Source organism: Larus michahellis, chromosome 9 (genome assembly GCF_964199755.1).
Source record: "Larus michahellis chromosome 9, bLarMic1.1, whole genome shotgun sequence".
NCBI classification, from domain to species: domain Eukaryota; kingdom Metazoa; phylum Chordata; class Aves; order Charadriiformes; family Laridae; genus Larus; species Larus michahellis.
The window spans coordinates 35,119,778-35,139,377 of NC_133904.1; the positions used below are offsets into that span (position 1 = coordinate 35,119,778).

The 19,600-nt window shown below is 37.5% G+C and overlaps 1 long non-coding RNA gene across 1 annotated transcript in view; it reads left to right on the forward strand.

The window, feature by feature from the left end:
- Positions 1 to 354: 354 nt before the first annotated feature.
- The window catches only part of LOC141749016 (uncharacterized), a 47,888-nt gene continuing 28,642 nt past the window's right edge, over positions 355 to 19,600 (forward strand). The window contains exon 1 of the long non-coding RNA XR_012589199.1: positions 355 to 463. This is a non-coding gene — a long non-coding RNA (uncharacterized LOC141749016). The remainder of the gene's footprint in view (positions 464 to 19,600) is intronic.

Sequence of the window (19,600 nt, forward strand, 5' to 3'; positions counted from 1 at the left end):
ACGTTTTGGAGCCTACCTTTTTCTGCATTCATTTTGTTACATAATCATTTTACTTAGGAAGGCAATAATAATTTCTTAGTGTTATTTTCTGTTTTACATATAACTAACAAAGAACATTACTTGTTATTGCTAGCTAAGATTCACTTAACTCATTTAAACCTAGTGGTGAACTTCTGGAGGAAGAGACTGCCTGACCATGGGCCTTCTTATTGTGACTTTTATTACCTTTCCCTTACTCTGCCTCATTCATTCCTATACACGAGGTGGCTCAAAGCATGCCCAGAGTAAACATCCACCTTTTTTACCCACAGACCTACCTAGGACTACTTTTTTGAGACTGGAATGGGACTTGTGGACAAAGAGCTTCATCATGGAAGGAGAAAGAGCTTGGAGGTTTTTCACAGGAGAGATGTCCCTGTATGCTAAGCGACTGGTGACGCGTTGAACCAGGATGGGTAAAAATGTAAGTGAAAACATTCCACCTCTAAAGCCTCTTGCCATTCTTGAGAAACTTTCCTTTCTTTCCCCTTCCTTTCTTCTTGTGTTTTCTCTGAGCAGCAAACTTGTCTACTGGCTCCCAAGTCCCTTTCCCCCTTTTATTCCACCCAATTACTTCTCTGTCACTGCCTCAGAGGTGAATGTTGTCAATATGGCTTAAAGCTTTTATGACTCTCTAGATGTCTGTTTCTGAACTATGTCATTACTGAGCCAAGCAGCATATTTCAGTGAAAGCTAATCAAATGAACAATGTTATGGGTACCTGTACCCCTGAATACTCGACCCATGCCTATGCTCCTCAACAGAATGGAGGGTTTCGAAAAAGTGTTTAACATAGAAATCGGTGAACTGTGTTTGTGGAAATTGCTATTGACAACTGTTAACACATTGCTTTCTTGTTCTGACCTGCTGAAATTATCTGTGATCTTATGCAAAAAGGGGTCATAGGCGGAAGTAACTTTTAATGTTGCATAGAACTGTGAAATGGCCTTTCTAAATTAAATACTTCCCTATGGAGGCGTGACTTTGCTCAGTAGATTTGAACATTATACTGATCTGTCAGGAAAAGTCCCTCCCTTCCCAAATTCTTATGGTACATACAATTTACCTTGCGTCTCTTCATAGCTTTTTGTTGCAGGAGTAGCAGCGTCAGATCTTTAAAGATCTCTAAATATGAAAGCTTGAACTGAAATCTTTGTTTGGTTATATTTGGTTTGGCTTCTTAATAGCAGTGGTGCTGCTGGTTGTACTATCACTGTAAGAGCATTAATTTCTACTCTTAGGTGACTCTATGTAGGTTGTCAAAAATCTATCTGAATATTTTGCGTTCTTTAATTCAAAATTGGAAAACCAGAGTTGCAGAAAGCTGTTAATACCAGAGTGGACTTGTCCATAGCTTTTGGCATTAAACACTTAAGGCACAAAGATCTGCTGTAGATTTTCTGTGTGATTTTTTTCAAAATTTCTTCAGATCATTGTATCCATTGTTAGTCATTACAATGTAATCACAAGGAGTTGCAAGGATTTATTTAATTTGAAGTGCAGGAGTGAGATAATTGCAAAAAATTCCTATAAAATTTAAAGTATTTTCACTTTTTTAGTCCCATTCATCTATTTCTTCTTATGAATCTGATCCTTTTTTACACACGTACAACACTTGAGCTGTGCAGTCTTTCAACCAAGTCTTTGGAGAGGAAAAAAGAAAATGGCAAAAACAAAGCATTATGTAACTTTACATTTTGAGCGCAGTCATTTAACACAAGAATTTCGTTTTTCTGACTGTACAGCAAGATCTATGATAAAATGAGTGATAAAACAGACTTCGGATTTTTATCTTATTGCTAAATAATTAAATCAAACTGTTATTGAAATCAAAGACAACATTAGACTTGGTACTTGAGGAGAAAATGAGTAACCAGGTGTATCTCAAGTTAAAGAAGTAACATATTCAAAAGTTGCAGGGCAAGGTAGAAGATACTTTACTACTGGTTATTACGTGAATGAAAGACAGTGACTGAGAACATGTTGGGGCTACATCAGCTTTTGTGAGGCCTCTCGGTGCAATGAGAATGTCCCTGTTAGTGCTGGCAGCTTGCAGGGTCACACTAAGCTTTGCAGGAGTTTTCCTGGGTTAAACTGCTGTCAGAAATTAGTCCCTTAACTTCTGTGTCCCTTGCGTGTTTCAGCTCATAAGAGGGTCATACTGGCTTGCTGTGAAGGGGAAGAAATGTTCTTCCCCTAATCTCTCAGTGAGTCTGTATGAGTTTTCTTGAGTAAATATTGTCCTTTTTGTCTCTATAATGCACACATAGCAGTTCCCTTGTGTTGTCTTCGTGCTTTTTGGAATGATGTAGCTGAGAGTGTTGGATTTCCTGTATATGAGCTTGGATGAGGTTATTTTCCAATTTAGGGTTTTTTGGCTTTTGTTCTTTGGCCTTCAGAAGGAAAATAATTTGTAGACAAACATGTGCACCTGGTGCTAAAACAATAGGTACTAATACATTTATAAAGAGGATGGAACTGGAACCCTCATACACTAGGTTTCCAGGAAAGCAGTCAGCCATGACTTGCTATACGCCAACAAAATAACTGTTTTGTTTTGTTGTTTGCAGTTATGATGATTATTGAAAGCTTTTCCCTTTTTTGCACTGAGTTTAAATGCAAACAGACCACATAAATAGTATTACAATTTTTAAATGCTGGTAGAGGCAATAAGTAAAGACAATCATGAATGAATAAAACTACTTTCTCCAAAAATAGTGCAAATTTTATTTTGAGGGGGAAAAAAAAATAAAGGCGAAAGCCCTTTTTTTATTCTGCTAGAAAGAGTAAAGTCTTCTGAAGATTGTATCAAATAGACTAGTATTGTGGAAGTGACTGAGATAAAATTCTGTGATTGGTATCATTATGCGTTTGTCAAAAAAATTTGAATCACATTACATTAGCACATTAACACAGTCTAGCCACTGCAGTTGCAGGTCTTCCATTTTTATGCATTGAAATAAAGTTCAAGGTGAATGTCATCGGACCTTGTAATTTATTTTAGATATTCTGGATGTGACATCTAATATTTTCACACCGAAACTTGAATGTTGATCTCATTTGTTTTCCGCATCCACTTTTCTATTACACCTATCGAACTCCAGCTGAAGTCTTACTCAAAAGCTGAATGATAGTGAAACTCTGGTTGGATATTATTTAGAATATTTGCTTATGTTTTCATTTTTCTTTCTTCTTGAGCTATAGAACAGTTATTCTCAAAACATAATCAGAAAAGACTGGAAGAAAATCCACAAAAAGGTATAAAAACCCCCTGAGAGACATATGATGAGTGGGTGGGTTTTCTTTAGAGTCCATCTGTAAAACATTTTTTAAAAAAATTGACGTCCCACAAATATTTGTTAGAGGGAAGGATTGCGTCTGAGATGTTCACAGAAGATAGCTAATGGAATTGTGACAATTTCCACCAACTGGGATATGTTTCCAAGAACTACGTATTGAAATCTTAAAAGATCAGTATGTAAGAAAGTACTGGCACCTTGAGCAAAATAAGTGAATAAATAAAAAGGAAGAAAAGGGACAGGTAGAATTAATTCCTTGATCTTATTTTTAGCTAAACTTAGTGAACCACTACATGGAGGTTTCTTTTTGAAAGGAAAATATTCCAGATATTAAGAACATCCTACTGTTCTAAATGAAATACATTCCTGTACGTGAATAGGCTTCAAACTCCATGTGACTATAACTCCATGACACATCCTTTTTAATTTTATTGTGTCACCACTTACAATTTAGAATTACTTTCCAAGATAGTACTACTCGGGACTAAAAAGATAACACTGTGAATAGAGTTTGTATATTTTCTTCTGTATAGTTGAAACAGAATAAAGTGAAATGGGATTGTGCTAAATGTTTGTGAAGGAAATTAAAAAATGCTACTTATAAAGATGTTCTTTTCAAACTCTGAGACACTCAATGAGCCTATTTTACAAAGGCATAACATGTAAATTTGAAATTTCTCTTCTTATGCCTACCATGTCCTATCATGTTCCAAGAGCAAAATAAAAAAGTGTTTTAGGGGTTTTAAGGAATATTCTGGGGTCTTCTAAAACTGAAAATATCTTCCCAAATTGTAACGCATAGTAGGCCTTCTGCAATTCTGTAGAAGTGAAATGTAGCTACTTTTGTTCCACCTGTCAGAGCTGGACTGTCTCATGTGTAGGTGTGATGGTGCTATTGGGATTTTTTGCTGAAATAATTTCTTGAGAGGGAGGGACTGTTATTCTTCCTACATGTCTAGAAGAGGCCCCTAGTGCCTTAGCAGCCCTCAGTCCAGGCTTCGACCACTTGCCGGAGCCAACATGGTGAGATCTATGGCCTGTGAAACAAGACTAGGTGCTTTAAGGAAAAGGAGGACTAGTGGGGTGTTAACGAGGGATGAAGAAGCCACAGTGAAGAAAAACAGATGTATGAAAATTATGAAACACTGAATTAGGAAGGAATACCATGTAAAAGACCTTGGATAGAGGTGTGAAGCAAAGGAAGAGGAGAATGGAATATGTGTTCTGGGACTCCTACTAGCTGTGAACAAGGAATAAGAAAGGGGAAAGCCGGAATAAAAACTTGAAAGGGACCTACTAGTAGGAGGAGAACAGAGTTTCTGAAGGGCAAATGTCAGCGTAGAAACACGTTTCTGCGTGATGAAGGGAGGAACAGAATGGTCAGTGAGGGGAAAAGGATTTCGGCCAGGACGAGGAAATTGATCCAGCAAGTGTGGGTGGGGATTAATTTTGTTTGGCTGTGGGTAAACCAAATCAATTCATAAAGACTTGATTGTGGGTTGAATTGATGCTGATGGCGCATGCACTAAGTAGTGTTGAGTTACAGTGGGAGACATTTGAATATGTATGTCAGCGTGAGGAGAATTGACTTTGACTGTGGAGGACAAAGTGACTGAGAATTGATTTTTATTGTGGAAGGAAATTTATCCAGAGAGAAAGGGAAAATCAGTTTGATTTGTGTGTAAAGAAAGTTCTGACAATGGTAGAGAACTGATGGCAGAAGGAATGGACTTTGAATTTGGTCATGACATGATTTTGAACAGGATATTCGTAGCACTTGATAAGTGTCGCACGTGAGATAAGATTATATGTTCTGTTCTGTGAGATGGCACCAGTAAACTTCCAATCAGAAGACTGGTATTTCCTATTTGAGCCAACAATACTAGTTTTTGGAGAGCAGCGTTGACCAAAAATTGGAGGGAAGGAGGGAAAACACCCAAAAAACCCAACACAATGGAGTGCTAATATAAAGACAATGAATATGTCTGACAGCTGTAGTGCTGGAGTTTAGCTTTCCAGTACTGGAATAAGGAACAGAATAATGGTTTTGTCTTTTACTCAATTCAAGCCTGATAGAGTTCTGGCATAAAAATGAAAAGGAACTGTATCTTGAATCATTTCAGTATATTCACACTGTTAGGTATACTCATGATTGTGTTTAACAATATGTATACCTATTAAACATTGCTATCCTAAATCATCCTGTCTGTTTGAGTGTGGAAGCGTATTTTAAGTGAAGAAGTGAGCCTTGTTCCATGGAAAGTGAGAACCGTATGTGGTGGTTTAGCTCACCAAGTGGAATGAAGAATTTAAAGAAAATTAAGTAGAGGTGGTTAAATCCATAGGTAATTGTCTTTGAAAATCTTGATTCTGCTTCTGATTTATTATTATAATAAAGACTGGCTGGGCTGTTTGAACTGTCTTGATTTGCATCCAGGAAGCTTAAATGTTGAAACAGGAAAACGCATGCGCCAATAGACGTATTCATTGTTATCCTTCTAAGCAATAATAACAAAGCTGGTGCATTCAACAAACTAAGATATTCAGAGATATATTTAGCAGTTGATAAAGTAGACTGTTGGAAATTGACTCACTCAATTTGACAAATTATCAAATAACTCAGATTTAATTGACATAAAACTGTGTAACTGAGATTGGCCTTCAGGGAGGGTGGTTATGAGCACCTGTAGTATTCTATTCTGTAAAAGATCAGCAACTTACTAGCAACTTGTTGAGTCCAAATTTTCAAGTTTTAATGTATTTCTTACACCTTTAAAAAGCTGATATGTTGATTTATTTAACATTGTGTCGACATTCCCAATCAAAGGAGGGTCAGTCTAGTCAAGGCTGAAAAAAAAAAAAAAAAAAAAGATTTAAGCAACTTTACTACACTGACAGCCATTGTGTTGCTCTATATTTGACAGCCTTCACTGGCACCTGGCAGAAAGCAAACTCCAAGGCAATCACAGTATGTCATTTCAAAGCTGAAATCTAGCTGGAACCCCAAATACTAAAAAATAGCTAGAAAAAATTGTTTAAAAAATGCAGTGATGAGTCTTCTGGACAAATTACACTGCTTCTGTGCAGGTGGCTCATAAATACTGTTATTGTCAGAAATTTTGCTGTCCTTTTTGGTTTCTTTCACTGGTCTTGCCATTATTTTTGTCTGTCAGGGTTACTTTAGTTTGTTCTCAGAGAATTGGTTTGTGATAAAATATTTTTTGAAGTATAATGGCAAAAAAGGTAGGGAACTCTTAATTACTTAAGCGCATATTTAGTGATTCAAAACCAAGCAGCTCACAATTTTAGTTAGACCTTAACTGTTGGCAGGTGAACTAGTTCGTCATAGCATTACATTTATCTTTTAATGGGGACAGCTAATAAAGATACAAGCTAGTACATGCCAGTTTCAAGTTCAGAAAAGCTAAGAAGGGGCTCAGAATAGGCTAGTTTTAAACAAAAAGAGATAAAATTGAAACAAGTATTATGAGAAAAGAAGGCATTCTTTTCATATAGGTTTTCTTTCATTAGGTAGTATATGGGATGTAACAGGAAATATATAGGATGTAATAAATCACAAAAAAGTCGGTATAAGATTTTTCCCAGACTGTAGAGGTCTGTGTGTTACATAGTATTTTATAAATATTAGGTACTTAATTGTCTGGATGAGAAATAACTATTATTTATTGCCATTTTACATTTAAACTAAATTAGGAACTGTAGACAAAAAATATCACTCCAGGGTTTATACAGTTGTGTCTAAATCCATGCTGATGTATTTCAACCTATGCACATATCTATTTAAAAGAGGGTTTATCTCCTGCTTGACAATTCTTAATAACACAGTAGACCACTCCTGTATCCCCTTTCCGTCCATTAGTCAATATATCCACAGCAACCAGCAATAACCCAACAGCAAAAAGCATACTTAAATTCTTTAAAATCTCCCACCTGAATTGCTGTAGCCCGGAAAAACAAACGGGCCCAAATATGTGTGGCTACATTTTTAAAACTGCTGAGCACCTGTAGCTTCATCAAAAGGTGTTGGATGTCAGCACTTAACAATTTAGTCCACCAAATTAAAAATATTAACTGTGTGAATTCATAAAGACTACAGTAATCTGTGGCAGGGTGGTGTTTTATCAGGAATCCATCCTTGTTTGGGATGTTTTTCATGCCATTGCAACTAGTTATTTTTGTGGCTGCTTGTCCCACATGTGGCTCCGTGGGGCAGCTGGCCCTGCTGGGGTCCAGCTGGCTTGTGCTGTTGAGGGTGCATTGGCTCTAGAGCCAGCAGCGATCATCTGAGCAGCTGTGAGCTGTTTTGGGATCTTCCCAGAAGCAAGAGAGATCAATGGTTATGTTTTTTTAAGACATGGTTTTGAATAAAGTGCATGCTACTTAGGACGAATCTCTTGCACAAGCCGGAGACTTGATCACATTTTGAAGGGTGTCATCCCAAAGAGTGTAAACAGAACTTGGGAAAAAAAGCAGGGCTGATATTTTTCCAAGATGGGTGAATCCGTAGCCTTTCATATGTTTGTAGACAGTAGCTGTGAGCTTGCATTTTTGTATCTGGTTCTCAGAGGATGTTAGTTCCTAATAAAAAATAATTAAGTTAAAAGCATGGCCAAAGAACTCGGTTCGTATGGGTTTTGTCCCAGTGCTGTCTTCCTTACTATAATCCCCCCGGCACTTGAGTTGCTCTCCTTCCTCAGTCCTCCCTGGTCCAGAATATCACCACTCCTACCCATTTTCCTTTAACAGCAGAGCAGGACTCAATGGGACTGTACTTGTTTCTGAGCTCTTCTATGCCTCAATTTCCTGGTTATTTCTGGTGGAAGACATACCTGCTGTGGGGAAGTTTGGCTTTCTTTCCATCTCTTCATTTCATGGCAGTTCTAGAGTAATCATTCTTTCTGAAGTCGCTCATATTTACTTAAAATTGGCCAGCGGGTTCAACTGTATCAGGGGTTGGAGGAGGGGAAAGGACAGACAGACACGGCATTTGTGAAACCAGGCTTAAGCCCAGAGCAGAGCATTAGTTAGTACCGGTTGTAGTGCAAGAAAGACTAGAAAGAAGGTCAACTGACCTTTGGACAGGAAGAAGATGAGCAGATGATGTGGTATTTTATCAGAATTGCCTCAGATTGTAGAGGCAAATACAGGACGTATGTTTTGTTGTACAGAATTTCAATGCCCTGCATTTTTTAAGAGTTGAATTCACTTTAAAAGATGTACTCCATTCAAATAAATCCTGATGTTAGAATATAGTGTTTACAGAAATGCAGAATTGCAGGCTCACGCTGAAAGGATTTACAGAACTCTTACCTTTTTACTGTTGCTTCATATAATGTAAGAAGTTTGTTTCAAAGTCATAGAACTGGTATTTTCCTGGAAAGAAGTCTGTAATGAAATCCTTTATTAAGTGTTCACAGTTATGCAGAAAAAGAAGTATATTAAATAAGAAGAATATGTGCTGGGTTGGGGGTTACTTTTTTGTACAGTTTTAAATTGAGCAGTCTGAGTGTCTTAACAATCTTCCTACTGCTATATGACACCTTAATAATACTATTTAAAAGGTTTGAATTGTTATTTTTGATTCTGTGTCGAGAAACATGGATGTCTACCTCCCTCTCTCCCTCTCTCTATTTCTCTCTCTGTAAACATATCCCTGGTTTCCCAGCAGGTTCAAACACAGATGGCTGCCTTATTGCGACAGAAGCAAAAATGCTACATTAATGTTTAAAGAGATTAAAAATCCTCTTGGCAGCAGTGGCATATGTTACCAGTTAATTGTAGCACTGGAAGCTTCCCTGCTGTTTTAAAACATGGACTCATTTTACTTGCTTTCTGCAGAGCAGTATGAAATGTCAAATTTGTTGGTATAAGTTTTGAATCCAGTCTGACAAAAATGAGTCATACAGACAATGTTGTTGTCCTATCTAACATAGTTTTTGAATCCAAATAATGTTCCATTCCTATGCCAGCTCTGGCAGAAAGCTGGCTCCCTGCTCTAACCCAATGATCGTGTGCTTACTTTATGATTTCAACAGAGGGTGTTCGTGTTTGGAAGGCAATTTTTAGCTTTTCACCTGCATTATTTCAGATTATTGTCATGTTGGCCAAAGCAGACTGCTTGTTTAAATTACTTTTAAGATGCAACGCTAGCTTTTTCTGGCACAACCTCCAGTTGGAAACAGAATAGTCAAACCTACCCTGTGATAGCCTGCTAGCAATGAACGTTTTTGTTGTGTTGAAGACATTTTTAACTGCCGTGGTCAGGTGATTAGCACACTGCTGAGTAACATCATTCTTTCCAGATCCCTATTTGCAGATTAACAATTCTCAGTAGTGCATTGCTGACAGTGTGCAGCTACTACACGCTACTTTTTGACTGGGGAAAGAAATAGGGAAAAAAATTGAGAAGCTGAAAAATTCTGTCATTCCTTACTTTAAATTCTGTTGCCATTTTTGGAGTTTCTCCAGTTCTCCTTAAATCAGGTAGCAGCTGTCACATCAGATATACATTAGGATCAAACAAAGAATTCGGTCTTCCTAACTAGCCTTTAAACATCAAACACTATTAACAGAACTCTTCTGCTTCAGAAAGGCTGGCGATAAAACTTCATGTTACTACACTGAATAGTGTCACATCACCCTAGTGTGCGTTTTGACTGGATTGCACAGGCTTTATTAGGCTTACGTATTCTGGAAAGTAATTGTGGCGTAAATATATTCTCATGTTGGAAAGGTAAACAAAACTTAGCATCAGATATTGCTTGTGATCCTTTTTACTATTTGTTCTTTGCCATATGTGCACATTAGGTTTTACAGACAAGAAGATGTGATCTCTGCCCCTGAGGGGCTTACAGTCTAGATTAAATATCACATGGAGATGAGACATTCTTGCTGGTATTCTCAGCAGGGAAGGCCAAGGGTATGGTAGGCATGAACTATCCTTGCTTGTCTGAAAAACAGACCTTTCAAATCAAGGCTGAAACATGTCAATAGGAGAGAAAGGGCACAACTGCTCCTGATTTCTTCCGAGGGCTTCACACTGTGCAGTACTTACCTGGTATTTATTTCTAGCATTGATATCTACCTTTTGAAAAATCTGTGCAAACCCAAATGGTTTTCTCTACTATTATTAGGACATGCGTTACCTGTTTGGGCACTCAGGGGATTTCCAGGTTACAGCTTTAGTCATCTTTACATCACTATTTCTTGTTATTATTATTATTATTTTATAATATTATATGAAAAGTAAATGTTGTTATATTTGGGGGGAAAAGCACTTTTGAACAGTCCTGCAAATTATCTCAGTTTATTACATTTTGCAGGAAGTTTAATCAAGTCAATAATTGTCAAGAAAGTGCTTTTACTAGACATTGATTTGTAGTGAGTATTTTTTAAGAGAAAGATTCCAACTAACTTTAATAGCATAATGTAAACATATTAGAAACAGTAGTGTGGTGAAAGCTTTCAAGGCTGAAAATATTATTGATGACTGAGACATACAAATGCCACTCACACAGAAAAGTAAGAAATAGTAGCAACTTGCTATTGCTTTCAACTTCTGCTTGGAAAAGCAATTAGAGGTGGCTGTCCAGTAAGACACTGAAAATAAATAGTAGGGAGGATCTTTGTGCAATAAGAAATGGAATTGTGTTTCATTGTTTGTCTGTTTTGGAAGCAGTAATTTAAGCAGCAGATTGATACTGTGATTCATAGAATCATAGAATGGTTTGGGTTGGAAGGGACCTTGAAGATCATCTAGTTCCACCCCCGTGCCCTGGGCAGGGACACCTCCCACCAGACCAGATTGCCCCAAGCCCCGTCCAGGCTGGCCTTGAACACCTCCAGGGAAGGGGCATCAACAGCTTCTCTGGGCAACCTGGGCGAGTTTCTCACCCACCTTTACAATAAATAATTTCTTCCTAATATCTAATCTAAAACTCTCCTCTTTCAGTTTAGAAGCATTACCTCCTGTCCTGTCATTACACTCCCTCATAAAGAGTCCCTCCCTATCTTTCCTGTAGGCCCCCTTCAGGTACTGGAAAGCCACTATAAGGTCTCCCCAGAGACTTCTCTCTCTCAGCCTGTCTTCATAGGAGAGGTTCTCCAGCTCTCTGATAATCTTCATGTCCCTCCGCTGGACCCGTTCCAACAGGTCCCTGTCCTTGCGCTGAGGATTCCAAAGCTGGACACAGTACTCCAGATGGGGTCTCACCAGAGTGGAGCCGAGGGGGAGAATCACCTCCCTCGAATTTCTTGCCACGCCTCTTTTGATGCAGCCCAGGATGCGGTTGGCTTTCTGGGCTGCGAGCGCACACTGCCAGCTCATGTTGAGCTTCTTATCCACAAACACCCCCAAGTCCTTCTCCTCAGGTCTGCTCTCAATCCATTTTCCTATCCTGATTTGATTAGATCAGAAATTCAAAATATAGACAGGGAAATATATAGCTTAAAAGTCTAATTAAAAGAGCAGCTTGTTTGCAAACACAACAGAGATTTAAATTCCCCACATACTACGCTATGGATTCATGCCCTGTGTGGCTTATTGTTATAGGACCCATATAAGTCAATAGGATAATGTAGTTACTAGAGGAAATTGTCTTTCCTGAGCATAAAAGGTTCTTTACTGAGACAATTTACAGTTACTTAAATTATATTTGTATGCTAATTAATGCAAACCTTTCAGGACAGACTAACAGAAATGAGCAGGAAGTTTTACTTAATTCTGAAGAGTGGGCTGCTTTGGGGAATGACAAGCCTTTGAGCTAATGTTTGTCACCCTGTGTCTCTTGCTAATGGAAAAACTCAATCCAGTGGTAACGTGTTCTTGTTCAACTGACACAGAATATTTATTCTAGATTGCAAAACAGAGATCATGTCTTTGAGGTATTTACGGTAGAGCAGATACACAAGAAACAGTAATATTGACTAACTACTAGGCATGAATAACAAATGAAATCTTCATATAAGACAGTGATATTCTGGAGCACTGTATTGTCTTGTTTTCAATTTGCAGTCAGTGTTAGAACCCACAAATTGTGTATCATCGATCAAGTGGTTGCAGCTAAAAGTATTTTTGTAAAAATTGTTTTAGATAACACAACTACAAATTTTCTTGGCCCAAGCTGTAAGCTACTTATTTCAATATTAAGTGCATATCAAGACATCTACTTTCATAAAGTATCTTGTGAAATGTCAATTTTAGGAAATAGTGTCAGGAACTCCAGCTTTTCCAAAAATTAGGATAATCATTTATAAAATAGTAATCCAAGCAGAAATGCAAACTTCCTTCTTCCAGCCATTCACAGTCTGAAACACATGATCAAAATATTATTTTGTGATGGATAAATCTGTCTCAAGATCTGCTCCTACAGAATATCTCTTTATGATGAATCATTTAAGTCTTGTCTTAGTTTAATTTTGTTTGAACTGTTCTGCCCTATTTGCAAATTTGAATCCCATTGCAACTCTGAGACTGTATTTTGGTGCTGTGTCTTATATGTCTCCTGTCTGCATGATTGCTACGTTTTTTTGCAGATGTCAGCATAACTCCATTACTAATTTTTAAAACACGAAAGGCCGAGAATCACAATAAAATAAACACAATGCATCATAATAAATACTTAAATCTAAACAAAATCACTTTATTAAGAAAATCATGCTGTTTTCTTTGGTATTACAAGAATGCCTAGCCTGCTGTGTATTAAAAGCATTATCACATACAGTGATGTGTTGTAGATATCCCAAGTTTTACATATTATCTCTAACTCGGAAAATTCTACAGGTTTTTTGTCAATGTTTGTTGTCAATGCTTGGAACCTCACTTACTGTTTAGCGCGATTCTTACTGAAGTTTTCTCAGTCTGATACAGCAATCAGTTGTTTTTTCTTCCTACTCATTCTCTCAGTGTTCTGGAATCCTGATACAACCAAGTCAAGCCCAGCTTGGGAAGATGCTTTTTTTTCAGAGGAATCCAGCATCTTTTTTATACTCATATTAGTGCCTTCAGGAAACTTCAGCTTCCCTCAGCTTCCCAACTTCAGCTTTTTTGCTCCTTGGGACTGGGATTGGCACACAGAATTGGTACAGAATGCTTGTAGGATTGAGCCGATCAACATTTAATACAAGATTGAATGGACTATGTAGCAGAATAATGAAAGCAACGTTATTGCGTGAATTCTTTTTTTCTACAGGCAGATTGGAGAACGAGATTGTCTTCTGATTGTGAGGGTACTTGAGATTTATCAGAATTTGAGCTAACCTACATTAAAATCCACTCTTGTTCCACTGCTTACTGATACTCTTAGTTAAAATGCTGAACACACACACAAAACTTTACATAGGCAATTGGAAAACATTTTGTAATTTTCTGTGGTAACGCGATAGACATCACTCGCGCTGTTTAAATTACTATTATGGGTGTGCTATTATTTGTTTACAGTTTTTTTGGAGCAACAAGATGAATGCAGATATAGCAGCAGTACTAATTCCTTGTGATTAACAGATATCCTAATTAAATGATTTTCTTACTTTGTTTTCTGCAAGGGAATTTAGTACTTGAAGAGGAGAGTGGTTTTATTCTTCTTTCTCCTATTTGTGAACTTCTGATAGTATAAAATGTTAAAAAATTAGTCTTTAGTTTTGAAGCTATAGTGAATCTGCTAAAGATATAAACAAGCATATTTAAATAGTTACTTTGCATTATTCATGTAACTGGAAAAAGATTCACTCTGGGTAGACAATTACTGTGTATTAACATGTTGCCTTAGGGCAGTTGAAATGGTTTTTAATGAGGTGTTACCAATCCTGAATATCTTTCATTTGCCACTTGACCCAACAATTTATTTTTTACTGGGACATCTTGACTTAAAATACTTAGCCTTACTATAGGGACTTCATTAATCATATGCTATACTCAAACAGAATGTTTATTGCCATAAAAGGTATTTATTAAATGAATCCATATTATTCTAAATAATGATAACTAGTACCCATAGAGTGAAATCCATCAGTATTTCCTGAGTATTCAGATCCAGAGACAAAGAATCACCCTCCTAAATTAGTATTCAGATCATGAAAACAACTAATGAGGCTTCAGACCTATAAACGTCCACTCAAACAAACATCTGCCAGTGTTTTGGAGGACACTCTGGCCCCAGCATCAGCTATGACCTAAAGGGCAGAGCAATATGAAGTTAACTAAGACAGTATTTCAGATAATTTGAGATCTAGAGACTATAGCAATAAAGAGAAGAAAAATGGTTCTTCCTCCAGCATGAAGACACAAATATCTGCTGCTCAGTCACATAGCAGCAGCTGAATTAGTGGCAGGATTTCCAAAGTTACCTTATTGAAATGACATGGCTCAGGTACTTGCACTATACTCAAAGCAGTGTGATTGAGTACTCTGCACCTGGTTGTACTTGGCAGATAAAATGATGTTTCCGAAAGCCTTTGGCAGAACAAATGTCAGTGGCTACAGTGTGAATTTTCTACAATAATTGCTCATATGAACACTTGATGTGGTAAGAGTGTTTATGTCAAGGTAGTCCTGGGCAATAATTCTGTAGCATAACTAAGGTTCTGTGAATTTACACCTTACTTTATTTATTTCACATGAACTTCATAGAAACAAACTGTAAGAGTTAACATAGTATTGTAAGTTTGTAGCAGCAAAATCACTTTCATCAGGATTATGTCAGAACATTCTTCACACAGTTGGCTATCACATGCATGATAAGAGTTTGTAGACGCACCTGTAGTCAGCTCGTATCTGCTCTTATCTCTGTTGTTAGCCCCATAGCACAGAGCAATGCTCACTGTAAAACTAGTTTGGATATTGGAGTATATAGTGACACCGACACAGAGCTTTTCTTAGACTGTTCTTATTTTATACACAGTACAGACACCTTTACATCCTTCCTTGCTGCCACACTGGTATTGCCATAGTCCCATGTACGCTGCTGTGGCACCAGCCTAGATGCCAGCATTAAGGCCATCAGCAACTGTAAATGACAGTATAGCGGTGCAGTAATAAGATCCCTCAGTCTTTTACAAGACAACAGTATGGCCCAGAATCAGTAGTCTAGAAAGGGGAAAAGAGACGTAACACAAAATAATTTATAAAGAAATTACAGTGATCAAGAATAAGAGTTTGACCCCTGCTTCGTTTCTTGCTGGAACAAATGCTGCACAAACATAATTCATCTTAGTGAGTGGGGCGGTGATACAGGGTAAGAGGGAATCTTTCTGATGTATATACCAATACAATGCCAGTTACTCTGCTGGAGTCTTTTTCTCCCTGTATATGCAATCTATGTTGAATTAATTTGTAGTTGGCTGAATTTCAAACACATCAGGTTCGTTTTCACGTATGTTGACGGGATTTTCTTTTGGATCAGTTTCTTATGTTAATTAGACCTCTGTTTATGCTACATTGTAATGAGCTTTAGCAACTCTGCGTGTGCAAGCCTGGTGGGAAATTGGCTGGATGTGCACAATTTCAACTTTTGCTGTTGCCTGGTTTTGATAGACTATAGATTTTCCTGTTTTCCAGGTCATTGACAGTTCTCTTCTAATTTGTTTTTTGGGTGGGGTTTTTGGGGTTTTTTTTGAGGAATATAAAGACCATTGCATTTTAGAGGAATGGGATGGGGCTTTTTTTTAGCTAGGAGACTTACTGGTTCTTCAGATCTTCAATGGGTAAGTTAAAAAGGGTAAATGGGATGGGTTTTTTTATGGCTTCTGCTCAAGCCTCTACTTGGAGGGGAAGTACTAGATATCTAAAGCAGAGTGTTCTATATTTGAGTAAGAAGAGAGTAATGCAAGCAAATCTTAAACGTCTGTCTTTTTTAGCAGAAGAGAGACATAAGTTTTTTGAATTTGAAGGAATTTCCACATCAGCTGCTTTGCTGGTCTGTTCAGTAACTGAAGACCATCTGAGTTTTAAAAGCATTAATTACTGATACCTTGTGTTTATTTTATTGGGAGCCAAAGGATGCTTCATACACAGGGAAAATCAAGACACCCATTTGTATGTCTAAACATACAGTAGGACTCTCTCTTCCGGTGGCTATTTTTTAAAAACATCTATTTCAGTGCCCCTATGGAAGCATGATATGTGAAGACTGATACACTCACAGATACTGTAAACAGAAAGGCTTATAAAATAAAAGCAAAATCTAAGTTTACACAAATGTAATATGTATTTAATATACAGCTCTTTTTTTGGAATGCATTGTGAGCTTTCTACTTTTTCCTTTATTGCTCACTGGTGAGTGGTTGAAGGTGAGCCGTTTTCCTGATAATTCAGGTTGTATGACTAAAACCCAGTGAAAGTGGTGGGCAGTGACTTTGGTTCAGAGCCATCTGACAGAAGGATTATTGGACAATAAACCACAGTTGAAGAGTGTCTGTAGCTTTATATAGACATATAAGAGAACAGAGGCGGATTCCTGTGAATTCTAAGGCAGCTAATGATAATTCCTCCTAAAAAGCCACTGTGGAGAAATACAGAGAGCTCCTCTTCTTCTTCCTCACCACCAAGTGGTCTTCGCTAGTCAATGAGAACAGACAAGCTGTTGCTTCTTCACAACAGGGTGAAATTATTACTAAAAGAACTTTTTTTTGGCCAGTGTTGCATATGTCACAAGCTCTCTGACACTCCTGAGGTATAAAGATAGGCTCAATCCAAAAAGCTGAGAAAGACATGGCTATTTAAGCTTTTCCTACCATACGTGCTGGGGTAAGCATGACCTTTGTGGAGCAGATAGGCTTCCTGCATCTGTCTGCAAGCAGAACCATAGTAGCAGTTCCTACCGCACTGGGGTGTCAGTGTATGATGTTGTTGGCAGAAGGAGTTGTGTTCTGCCCATGCTCCGAGCTCAGCAGAGCAACATGAGCACGGTCAGTACATGCTGAACCTCAGTGGTAACACCGGGCCCAAGCTAACATACCCTGGCTTTTAAAAGGCTGCATTAGTCAGTTCACAATTGTATTAAAAATGTTCAGATGTTTTTTTAATCATCTAGCTAAGAAGGGGCAGAGCAAGCCTGCTTCTGCCTGTGAAATACCTTCTACTTACCATCTATTTAATACAGCCTCAGCTGAGTTTGGCACTTGAAAGCTTTTTTCTTCAGGAGCCTGAGGCAGTAGCTGTAATTGCCAGCTCAGAAGTAGCTTCTTCAAAACAAAACCTTATTTATTCTTTCTTCCGCACAGCACAAGTGTTAATCGTGCAGAAGTTAAGAGCAATTGCCCATTTTTCCCCTTACAGTTACTTTCATTTTCCCTTATAACAGTAAAAGTTTGATTATAAATTTAAGTTTCTTTCAAGCAACTATCTTTCATTTCCTTCTGAAAACCAGAATCTTTATATCGCCAAATATTTTTGCATAGCAAAAATGCTCATATTACCCACTGAAATACCTTAAAATATTTACTATTTTCCTGCCATATTGTGATGAAAACAAATAAATAAATGTAGAAAACAGGGCTTAGACAGTTCCCATTTCTCAGAAGTTGTTTGCAATAAATATTCATCTTAACCTGAGGCATTGTTGTTAATATTCAAACTTGGGCTTTTCAGCTTCACATACTTTCATAGCACTTCTTTAAGATAAGAATAGACTCTCATTCTCAACAAATCCATGTACCACACAGAAATAGGTTTTTATATGTATAATTATCAGGAGGATAATTATGAACTTTGCTTTCCAAGCTTTTTGTTTACATTGTGATCAAAATCTATGGCATTGGAACATGCCTAAAACCCTTCCTCCTCACTTAAGGGAAATAATCTGTATAGAACAGATAGGCTTTTATAGATTTCTCAAAGGTTTTTGCAAGATGTTGTCGTATGTGAGTACTGAACAATTACATTATGATGAGAGTATCAGCATTGCCCCACTACTACGTAATCAGTAGTGGGGAAACTACGCCTTGTGTTCTGTTAAGTGTTGCAATGATCGTGAAACAGGAGAAGGATGACTGAACCTGAGCTCCCACAATTAAAAAAAAAAAAAATCAATAAACAAACAAAATAGTACACAAAAGAGTTGTTTATTTGTGGTAAAGCTTGCATGTTTTACCACAGTGAAAATTGTAGGCTACACAAAGAATGAGCACTGGATAAATAATAAGTATTGGCATTAAATGGAGCATTTTAGGAGGCTGGGTGGTAAATGCAGTAGAAGCATTGGCTCTGGGAACCCATCCAACTTCAGACTGTGGTCAAATACAAAGACAACTGAAATCCCAGTATTTCCTGGATTTAGCCTTTTAGGAAATCGGGCCCCCAATATATAATTGAATATGTCATTCCTTGGGGAAACAAAAAAGCATCCTTGCTTACAGTTAACTATATCCAGCTCCTCAGCTGTGTGGTTCTTGCAGTGTTTTGACTAAATCAATGTGAAATGGAGAAAATTTGCAGCATTTAGTTATGATTTAATTTTTAGAGCAGAAAAAAAATTACTAATGCTTAGAAAGTGGTAAGACATTCATAGTGTGAACTTCCTCAACAGAACTTGCTGCATACTCACACATGGTCAAAAATCTAGAGAACAGAAATGTGTAAAACAATTTGCAACCATGCATTGCACCGGAGTCCAGAGAAAACAAAAAAAAAAATCAGAATAAGTGGTCATGCATATAACTCAGCCTTACCATAAATAAATAAAATATTTAAGTAAGTTCTTTTAGTATGCTTAACTATTTTGCTAAACTGACACACTAGTTTAGTGACTGTTGCCTTTTCATGAAGAAAACTGTGAGCATGAAGTAAGACTTCAAAGAAAAAATTGAAAATACTACTCTTGGCTATTTGGTTTCAAAGGCCCTCACAGCTGGGTGTGATGTACTATACGACTAAACCTCTTACAATGCCTGGTTCATTGCTTGTCTGCCATCTATTCCAGTAATCTAACCTAATAATCCACCTAACAAAGTATCAGTTCCTTTGCTAAATGTACACCTATGTAGCTGTAAGCATGCACGTTCTGCTGACCCATTCATAATCTACCCCTGTCTGTAGCTGGTTTTACATGTCATACTCATCTGTCTGCTTTAATGATACATCCAAATGTGACAGTGTTGTTCCATGCCTGCCGTTTAGGAGCATCACTGAACAGATGAGGAAAAGATGCTATGTTATGAACACAGGAGCCACATAATAGTCCTACATATTTTCCTTTAAATAAATGTAGCTACAGACGTGTCCTTGGTTTTCCACATAAGGGCAAAAA